We start from the raw sequence: 11,575 nt of genomic DNA, 5'->3' as shown, positions 1-11,575 counted from the left end.
ATAAAAATGGTGTTGAAAAACCACCAGGGACTTTCCTTGTATGAGTATTGTAGCTTTTCTTACAAAGATGTTTCAGCAACCACATAAAAAACTATTTAGGGAAAAAAAGGAAACAGCACGTTTAAAGCAAGATTAAAATAAGAGTGTGATTGATCTGAACTTCTCTTTTTTTTTTTTTTTAATTCAAAGTTTGTTCTTCCCATATTGTTCAGGAAAATGTGCCCATGTGCAAAAGTATATGATGCCTAATTGGTTCTGAAAGTAGAGCTCATATGTAAATATGTGGTGTGAGAAGACAATGACAAATCTCCCCCATTACTCATCAGGATAGAGCTCTTGCTGATTGTCAGTGCAGTTTCCTGAGCTATCACAATTCTGTTGCTTGAAGCCATATTTCCAGAGTACCATGTATCTGTATCTGTACCATGTTTCTGTACTTAATTTAGTACAGAATATTTAGAGCTAGCAGCTGAGTTAAGTCTGAGAATGCATTTTCTCCTCCTGGCATTTAGGCTAGACCAGAAGAGGTGGGGGGAGGAAAGCATAAAAAAGAAACCTTAACCTTTTAGTATTTAATTCTGTATTTTAAAAGCAAAACTAGGGAAACACAGCTAACAGAAATAACCAGGGGAATATAACATTTAAAACTAACTAAAGAAAGTGGATTTAGTAATATCTTTCAAAGACACTGTAAAGTCAATGGAGTTGCAGTATGTATCTCAGTATTGCATTTTTTTTAAATATTTTTAATAGGTTTTCTTATGGCTTGGTCTCTCTCATTTTCCCCCAAATTCAGCATATTGGAAAGAGTCAGGACAGTATAAGGGTGCTGACAAATAAAGATTAAACCCAAAATGTATTACGTTAAACTCAATCAAAAAATTGGTTTTGATCCAAACTCTTGTCTGTCTAGAGATAGTTCTTGCATCCAAACACTTTCTCCCAAATCTCACCATAGTGGCATAGCTTGGGAATGATACAGCTACCAAGGGGTTGGTTTCTTTCTATCTTTACTTTTGGAAATGTTCTGTTTCATATAAATTACTAGCTACCACTGTTCTAGAAATCAAAGTAGAGGGAAGATAGCAGGGAGAGAAAAGACACCTTGACTCTCTAGCCCACCAGTGAGGAGACATAGCAAAGTTCAGAGTCCAAAGACCTTCTCAAATAAGTATTTAATTACTAATATTAAGTAGAGCCCTCAGAAGAGAAGATGAGAGATTCTTCCCATATTCGCCAGCAGACTGGTCACTCAGGCAGTCACCTAGAATACAAGAGACTAAGTGTAAGTCCTAAATTAGGGCTAAATTACAAAAAACTAGGTTAGAAGGTAGCCTTGAGAAATTAATCTGTTGGCTTATATTAAGATGGATCTTGGTGTTTTCCTAAACACTTTTTAAGTAGGAAAATATTACTTAGACAAATTGTGCAGTTCTAAAAACCCACTTTTTAAAACACATATTTCATTAAATATATGCAACATTAAAAATGTTTATATAAATAGAAATTCTCTACTCTGAAAAAAATAAAGGTTCAATGGGTCAGACAATTTTCCTGCAACTGACACCTATTAATGCTGTTCTGGGTATTCCCCTGGCATGTGGAAGTAACTGTCATCTTGCCACTAAGGATGTACCCATCATACTCACTGACCACAAGGAATGCATGCAAGATAATGCTTGGGTACCCACATGAGGAATCTTTATCTGGAACTACAGCTTGAGATAGATATATGCATCTATGTAGATATATATATCTATATAGATATATACATCCACTAAGAATTAGCAACTCACTGAACATGACATCATACTTAGCATTTGCAGAGGTGTAGATATTAATTCAGCCTACAACATGCAGATTTGAACCTGTGAATATTTATCAGGAAGGTCTGCTCGCTGGTTAATTGTGTCCTGCCAAATGCTGTTAAAACATTTTCTATAATTTATGTAAAGTGCAAAAGTGGGGGATGTAATGAAGTTATGTTTAGATCCCAATACTGAAACAAATGACAGGTACAGAAACCTCCTACCTTTCTCCTCAATGCGTTTGAAATTTAAGGTTAATGTAAAGAATCAAATTGCTATTGGAAGGAGACAAGAAATATACATGTTTCAGCTGATCTACACTTCCACATAAGAAGAAAGATGAGCCAATGATAGGGAAGGGAAAGAAGCTGTTAGTGGATTGTCAAAGAAAAGGAAGTGCTGGAGAAGAGGTTTTGGAATTAGGAGACTGATAAACATAAGTTCTGGTCAGAAAATCTGGAGGATAGATTTCGCACTGGAAAACTGACATCTTTCAACAGAGGAGCAATAGCTTCAAAACTGTGATCTATAAATGTGACTGCAGTATCTCATTTTGGGCCAGAAGTCCCATCTGCCTGAGGAAGTCTCCCCATCAGTCCCCACCTCCTATGGCACAGTACAGATGTGCCCAGCATGAACATGGCTCCTCCAGCGCTGTGGGAGCTGAAGCCAGGATGAGAAACTTGCTCATAGAACAGGGAAACCAAGTCACTGCATTACATTTCTATAAGGTATCACTGATACATTAAAATGTGCCACATTAAAATGATTTTGTCTGGAATACAGTGGCTGAAATATTGCATTCCCTTTGTTTTCAGGTATATTTCCTTATTTTTTCCAGCATTCATTGCAGTCAGCATTTTCCATAGTAATAAACAGATATTCTTCTCAGGTCTACTGCACATGCACAAAGCAAAAAAAACCTGTCTTCCACTGCAAACAGATTTTTTTTAAATCAAGAACAACCAGATTTAAAAACTATACTCAATTGTAAATAATTAAATGCTTCAATATTTGAAATAATTTCTAAAATTTTCTTTAAGGAGGTAGTAGGCTTCCTGGGCAGTTGAATCAATGACATTTCTTGACGTTGTAAAAAGCTGCAATTTCCACGATGGATCCTTAAGGTTAATCAGTGAAACCAACTTTCTCCTTGATTATCTATCTACCTGCCTGGCACTGACAGAGGGAAGACAAGCCAGAATGTGGCCTCTGAATGTCTTCAGTAAATCATGTGCTTAACCCTTAGGCATCACTCCAGCCACTTTGGAACAATCTTGAAAAAACAGTACAGAAAAGGCAAGCCTATTCGTTCCATTGACTCAAGCATTTGCACATATGCTACCTCAGCACCGAATATTGTGAATTTGTCATTAGATCACTTCATCTGATACTTCTTTTTCATTGGTTGGAGCTGAAAGTCTCAGTTAGAAAAAGCTTTCTTGCAGAAGTGAGCCTTGCCATTGGATCAGCACATGCTGCATGGTGTGTTTTGCAAACATGTGGCTAATGTGCAGGCGACAGGAAGGGGAAGCAAAGCTGATATTTTTTTCTGCCATTTCTTACCCAGTTCCATCAGAGAAGCCATCTTTCTCAAAGGTTTCCCCTGGTGTTAATCTCCTAATAGCTTGGTTTTCCTTCACCCCATTGATTCATTGGTCCAATCTTCTTCAAATTTCAACAAAGAGAAAAAAAGAAAAAAAAAGTGTTTCCCCATTTCCAATAGAAATCCCTGAGCTAGTTCTCTGCCTTTTCCTGTCAGAGGCCTATGGGTTAATACTTGATTAAAGGAAAGAGGCAGGTATTTGTCTCCTGCCTGGAAAGATATTCTTTGCCTCTTTGCCAGGGAAAACATCTGATCCTGTTGCAATGATTTTTCTTTTAATTGGAATGCAAAGATCTTATCTTTTTATTACTTTTATTGTTGATAACCACTCCACTTGCTCACTCCCCACAAATGTCCCGCTTACATATACAACCAGGGAAGCAGTTCATTTTTCCTCCATTTTAGCTTTAATCATTTGCCTAACAACTGAATTGTGCCAGAGTGGTTCATACATCCCTTCCCGCACCAGCGTCTCTTTCTCAGATGCCTGGTCTGTGTCCGTGTCTCTCTAATTTTCAGGCACAGATTGGCCCAGTGACTGCCTCCGGCTCTATCAACTGCCTGAGGTGTGGGAGACCACTTTATGGGAATTCAGTCACACGGGCAGATGCAAAAATAACAGTAAACGAGAAATTTGCAGTGAAAGGGAAACATTGCATGCAAGTTATACGCCTACTGCTCTCCTAATTTAGTTTCTTTGTGGCTTTGCATCGCCATACGTTCTGTAATGTCAGATTAGTGCGTGGGGAAGCGGCGGCTGCATGGATGGAGCCAAGGTGCAGGAAATCTGGGGTTTATTCTCAGCTCTGCCCGGCTCCCACAGAAGCACAGCTTGACCCGTCTGCTTGCCAGCACACAGGGAGAGCCCTGCTGCCGGCTGCACGCCTGCCCTGCTGCTGGGCTGAAGGCTGCCCTCAGAGACATGTCCTGGGAGAGCAGCTGTGGGCACCTCCACAGCTTCATGGTTTCCACAGCAGCACCACTGCATGCAGAGCAGCAGGCATTTGGGGACTTCTTCTAACCAGGACAGCCACAAATGTCTGAACCCTGCCTTTTTCTGTGTGAGACAGTCCCCCTCCTCCTAATACCAATTTTCTGTCAATTCTGACATATGTGTGAGCATGTGTTTGTGTACAAACAATACCACTTCGTCTGTTGCTCTCTTACTACTGTTGTTCTTAAAAACCTCTCCCACCACTGTAAGTTCTCAGCTGCTACCTTAAGTCTCTTAATGCCATCTCTGTTTCCTGCCCTCCTCCCTTTTTCTTCCTCCTTCCCATACTCCTCTTCCCTTAGCACATTTTCAGTTCTGGTTTTGACTGTCTCTTTCCCTCCCCTTTCCAGCCCCAAAAATGCCCCTGCCACAGGAATGTGTTCAGAGTGTGGTACTGTGAAGTGCCTGCATATGGATGAACACACCAGTACAGGATCTGTGCTCCTGATAACTGTGCTGCAGCTGTGCTACTGGTCAGATCTCATCATATTGCAAACCCTCCTGAAGAAAAAACGACTGCTCTTACATGGTCTTGTAGGACAACAAGCCTACTGGGACCCCATCCTAGCAGGAATTGCAGGGATGCTGTCCCTTTCCCCTTCTGCCCCTAATTCCCCCGCCACACAGCATGTCACACCAGCCCACAGCTCATACCAAGACTGCAGGTGTGCCAACCACTGCCTGCCATGGAAATAGACATCATCACCATCCCTGTGCCACAGGGGTGTGGTAAAGTTTCATTCCTTAACTAAGGAATGTGTGTGTATGACAGGCTCAGGGTCTGTGCAGTTGTGAACTTGCAGTATCTCTGGTTTGGGATACTACACCTGGAAACATATGAGAATATTAACTGAATGTTAGCTGCAAGGTTTGTTCTTGAAGGCATTTGTTCTTGTTCTGCAATTTGTTGCTGCAGTTGGACAGATACATTTAATATGTATTACTGTTTCTATCCGTGCAAGAAGAAAACCCAGATTATACACCTGGAAATGATGAAATAACTTTTGTATAGTTCTGAGTGAAGAGGTTTTTTCTCAGTTCAATTTAGACAATGTAGCTACATCTCATACTAAATAGGTATTTCTGTCCACTTTTCAGTTATCATTATATTACTAGAACTGACAGAGAGATATGTTCTGTAAGAATTTAAAAAGAAAAATAATCTCTTCAGATCAAATGGTATTTTCCTGAAGTTACACTGCAAAGAAAAACACAGGTTTTAGAAATGTTACATATATAGGCTGAAGTCTAACACTCAGTGTAAGAGTAGCACTTCTCTCAAATATGGTTAAGAGTGCTGGGTGCTAACTATAGAAAATGCATTTTTCCTCCATTAAGTCTTCCAGTGAAGGCTGGTTCTGTATCAGATCATATTAGTCATCCCAGAAACCTTCTGAAACATAACACTGCCCTTTATTGGGAAGGGGACAAAACAGAACTGCAGCTCTGGAACCTTTATCACACCTCCAGGAGCACTGCTGAACTCTACTCTTTATTTATCTGCCAGTGGACTACTGGGACTACTAAACACATGTATATAAATTTTTAAAAAGTGGCATCACTAACTGATAGATACTACTTGAAGAACCCTTTAGCTTTTGTTTATCAAACTGTCTCCAGTAAGAGCTACACTCTTTGTAAAGATTTAGCCATGCAGTCAGTGCGATGGTCTAGCTTGGAAATTTTAAGTATCAGTGAGATGTTGAGTGTCTGAGAGTGTGTGTTTATGTGTGTGTGTGTCAGCAGCAGTTCAAAGCAGGATGTGTTGTTGAAAACTTGAATTGCATGCAGCAATGATATAGACCTGATAAGACTTTACTGTATTGCATCCTGATAAATGTCACGGAGCAAGAAACACCATCAGCATCTCACTGTGAAGACCAAACCAGAAAATAGCACGAGTGGTGGCAAGCCAGTTGAATCAACAACCAGCAGTGCCCAGGCCTGAGAGCTTTCTTCAACTCTGCCATCACCTAAAACATCTTGGGCATGAGGTGCAGCCAGAAGGATGATCCCAGGCTCCCTGCTGCCTCCTCTTGCCCGTGCTGGCACCCAAGCTGCAAGCCAGATAGGGGACCTAATTAACAACTGTTTGGTTTTGTCAGGTACATTTTCAGATAAAACTAATTTCCTGATTCGACATGCAAAAAGAAAATGGGAAGGTGAAACTGGAGAGAGAGAAGGAAGGCTGAACTGACCTTCTGAACATCATTTGCAGCTCTGTTGGCAGGACACGCTCTGGGACCACACTGGCGGGGAGTGTGCCTTAGCACAAAAACTTAGACATTGCAAAGATGCAATGTCAGGACAAAAGTTCTGTAAATTCAAAAGCCACTTAGAGTACATCATGTAAACAACCTTTGCAATACAGGTTTTGCACTGTGGGAGGAGGTGTGAATTAATTAAATGCAGAGTCAGCATACAAAGAAAGCTGAAGTACGTTTCTGAAATATGGCAGCACCTCACGTGCAGCAGCAGCATTGTTTTCTTATTGGTTCTGTGTTTTCACAATCCACTCTATTTCAAAGAAACCAGTATATCTTTGTTTTCAAAATGGAAAAAAGCAGTACTGGTTTTAATTTTCTGTCTAACTATGTTGTCACACGCACAAGGCACATACACAGACAATTGAAACAGACTGACAATTAAAATCTTGCACTGCCATCCTGTGGTGAATGCCAGTAAAACAGGAGGTTGTTCTGCTCATAGACACGCTGGTGATCCTCTCGGAAACGCGGAGGCTACACAGAAGAGCCAGCAACAGCTCAAGCACCAAGAGCCAGCTTCGTGTTATCCCGGAGAGTAGAGTAGAATCTCCAATTACATTATTTCTCATTATTCCTCCAGGTCTTCTAGAGACCTTTCGGAAGACACACAGCCCATCCCCAAGAATACAGATTCTTTTATGGGAAACTATTCTGGATTAGCAGTGAATAGCACCTAAGACACAGCAGGCCAGGTACGGGAAGCAAAGATGGGCTGAAGGGGAAACATCAGAAGTCACTGAGAACTTGACAGGGCTTTAACTGGCAGTCTGGGGAGTACTTTGGGCTTGACTTTGACCTATGAAAAGTATAGCAAAGTTCACTTGTAAATAGGTCAGAAATTCCTGCTCACTGGCTAAATGAATTTTTTTCCAGTGAATCACTACTAGGCTTAAGAAGAAAAAAAAGGGGGGGACCAGCCAAAAGGGCACAAAGTCAGCCAACAAGGGAAAGAGAGAAAAGATGTCATACAAATAGCGTGCAAAGTATGCAGTTGAAAAGTAAAATGTTTACCAGATCTTGACCACAATTGAATTCTATGTGAGGATAGCTCTGACTTGTGCTATCGCACCTGATGCTAGTTTTTCTACTATGATTTTGCTCCTATAAAAATGTACGTTTAGTATACCGAATGTTGCCCCAGATGCATACACTGTTCACTTACTTTTCTAAGACAGCAGCATTTTTGTCAAACCGAGAAGAATAGAACACATAAATTTCTCCAAGAACCAGTGGTGGAGTGGTTCATCAGTACAGTGTGGCTTCATAGCTTACTATATCTCCATCAGGGGACTAACCTCATAAACATTGTCATAGTCTAGGACTGCACAACAAAAGCTGGCCTCTCCACCTGTGCGATGCATCAAAAGCTATAAAAAGCTGGCACCTGGAAGAGAGAAGATCCTGACTGAGAATCATTTCTCTCCTCTGTTTTAAAAGTGCCCATCAGAAAGATCAGGGGGAGTCCAAACTTTGCCATCCTGAGAACAGATTATAAAAATGTCTCCTGCAAAATATCCCTAAATGAGAAAAAAAACCCCTCAGAACCATCCATACAGCAAGTTTTCAGATGAAGTAAAAGGGAGAACAAGATTTACCTCTCAGCTTGTGCAGACACCCACGTGGCTTCTACATGTTTCAATATATGATTATGGGTTTATTAGTAATGTGTATGGAACCCCACTTTCCCCAGTTCAGAGGCTCACAACTAGAGCTACTGCCATAATTTATGGATTTTTTAAGATCAGCTTATGAAGCTTCCATGATTGTCTCTTACATAGTATATGCTATGTCTTCTTTGATCATTTATTGTCCTGTCTTCTCCCTTCTTCTTCAGATGTTCTTCTTTTCATCCCTGCTTTGAATAAAATAAAATGATACTTACCTCACTCTTGTCACCTGGTAATGACTTCTGTCTCCAGCATGTCCTTCCTCAGCAAGACACCAGACCAAATGACTTTTTTGTTGTCCCTTCAATCAGCAGCTCCCTGATTGATCACTTTTGATTCTGTTTATCTTCTTCGCAGTGCTATGACTTTTCTTTGCTTAAAAATCACAATTGACAGCTTCTTTCTTCCCCCTCTACATAACTGCTTGGTTTTCTGAACTTTTCCTGATACACAATAAGCGGGGAAGTATTACCTCCAATCCTGTTCTGAACTTTGAATTTATCTGTCCCATTTTGCCTGTGTAGAAGAAACAATATGATTTTTTTCCCAGTTTAGTAGAACTTTTTTCTCTGTTGCTCTAAATAAACATTTTTTTCTTGTTTAAGTAAGAGTTATCTTAGTATTTTCAATATTTGTTTTTCTTAAGAACCACCCTATGGCACTCTGCTAGAAAAAGACAGTGGAGAAAGGCAAGTCCTTCTACGCTGGGGGAGCACTTCAGCCCCACCACCTGCCAGGGACAGGGCAAAAATTGAGATCTGATAAAAACTTAACTCCTTTTTTTTTCCTCTTTTTTCTTTTTCTTTTTCTTTTTTATTTCTCTTTTTTCTTCCCCTTCCTCTTCCCCTTCCCCTTCCCCTTTCCCTTCCCCCCCCCCTTTTCTTTCCCTTTTTTTTCCCCCAATTTTGGCCTGCCATAAAGAGAGGGGCAGGGTAAAAGTTGAAAAATTTGGACTCAATAAACCTTTCACACAAGTCTGATAAGAAGAGCAGCTGTTTCATTATGGCAGGGCTTTCTGGCTGGTTTTCATTTCTATACATTTTCCAGTGGATGTGAGGGGAAAAGAAATTTTCCCAGCTGTAGACTACTAGACAGCAAAGTGTCTTTCTTAATCACCATCCATGGACTCAGCAGTCCCAAAAGCCTGCACAGCACAGACTGGAAATCACTGCTCTAACATTTTGCAGTCACAAACAGCCTAGGTTATAAAAATTCCCCATCCTGTCTGGTCGATGGCCCAGTCTAGCACTTGAATGAACTGTTGTGATGGCACAGGAAACTCTGTCATCAGCTTCTCTTCTGAAATGAAAATGTTTAGACATGTCTCACTTCTGCAGAGGAGGAAGGGATTTAAGTTGTATGTATCCCTGCTAAGGAAAGGGAGAAGTGTTCATTCATGCTTCCGAGTCATGCACTTCAAAATTATGTGGGCTTCAAGATGTGAAGCGTGACTGTGAAGGCATCATGGGAGCAGCCCTAACCTAAGTAAATAATGGTTTACTTTATGACTAAAGATGGCAACCTGTAGGGTTTTCAAGGGCAGGACCAAAAAGATGTGTCTGTGCTGGTGTGTGTATGGGTAGACGGCCACATACCTGACGATGTGCATGCAGTAATCTCCAGTGCAGCTGATCTGGCATAAGCCAGTCTTGATGCTGCTATACAGAAAAACTTCCATGCACAGGTATTTGCACTGCTGAACATACACCTGTGCAATACTAACCCCACTCACAGAAAGGAACTGCAGGGAAAATGTAACACTAACATTCACAAACGGTTCGTTTTTTATATCTTCTTCTTTCAGGTTGCCCAAGAAAAATAAAAATTAAAAAGCTAAATTAGTCTCTGCTATATTTCCACTGAGGAGCACAGAACTTTGCCAAAGATATTTTCTGGGAAAAAAAAAAGATCCTCTGTTAACACAGTATGAAAACCACATTTTCAGACACTAAGAGACAGCCGATGGAAAAGCTGCTGACAGTGCAATTTAAACTGCCTGCTAATTGATTATTGCAATGCTAAGAATTTGCATTATCTCCTTTTGAAGGCGATTGACAATATTTCTGATAGTTCAGTGGGAGTGGGATCAAGCTGCAGATCTGCATTTTATTGTATTCTGTGTGTTAAAGTCATTCCCTGGGTTGCTTCTGTAAAAGCCAGGAGAAACACTGGCAGAAGGTCTTTGGCTAAGAATTCAAGAATCTAGAGTCAGGAAAGGATTTCCAGAATGGAAACTACCCAAACCTCTTTCACACAGGGTGCTCACATCCAGCACAAGCTGCCTTAGTTTCTGATAGTAAGCCCTGCCAGCTTTTGAGAAGGGTAAAGCTTCCCTTCCTACTGGAATTGCTCAAAACACAGGATGAGGTTATTTAGCTTCCCCAGCTGGAATCTGTCACTGGTTATCACAGTGGATACAATAAGGTGTCAGGGCACAGAAGAGCTGTGAGACCTTTTAAATGCCTCCATATTTTTTCATACTATTTAAAAGTGATACCACCTTGCAGACTTCTTGTACTGAGGAGTTATACATAAACAGCTACAAACTCCCTGCCATAGGGAATGGCCAATCTGTGACTCCTGAACAACTCCTGCATCACTTCTGAGTAGTTCAGCAACAGCTCCCATAATAACATTACATCATGTAATTGGCAAAGGGGCTGTCTAGCACCAGGGCAGCTGGTCCATTCAAATCCCCAGCCACAGGGGAAGCTGAGAGTGACTTTGCCCAGACACCCTGTGCCCCAGCTGCACGCCTGGGCTCCAGGCTGGAGAAGGGTCCCTGGGCTGCTGGTGAGCTGCTGTCACGGCCTGTCTGCAAACCACCCCACAGCTCTCCCAGGAGCACTGAGAGATGGAGCAAGAGCCTCATGGCTCTCCCCCATTTGCAGATCTCTCTAAGCCACTTGGAGATTTTGGGAGGTTGACCACCTTGTACTCTACACACTCCCAAGGATTACTATGGAACAGGTATTAGTGAGGATTAAGTATGCTGTGACAGGCTTACAGCATCAGTCATCAATGAATAGGAAAACACTCAGCCAAGTCATCTTTAAGAGGCATTATATAATAAATTTTGAATTTGCATTAAAGCTACAACATATAAAGCAGGGTAACATGTTTTTATTTTAAAAGAAGTCTTAGCTAAGCATGTTTCAACCTTAAGTAACTACACTGCAGATTATCTTGTTTATCTTCTTAGAAGTCAGCTGTATTTTTACAATGTATGTATT

This window comes from Molothrus ater, chromosome 1 (assembly GCF_012460135.2).
Source record: "Molothrus ater isolate BHLD 08-10-18 breed brown headed cowbird chromosome 1, BPBGC_Mater_1.1, whole genome shotgun sequence".
Lineage (NCBI taxonomy): Eukaryota > Metazoa > Chordata > Aves > Passeriformes > Icteridae > Molothrus > Molothrus ater.
The sequence above is the reverse complement of the archived record's forward strand: the minus strand, read 5'-3'. Positions refer to the sequence as shown.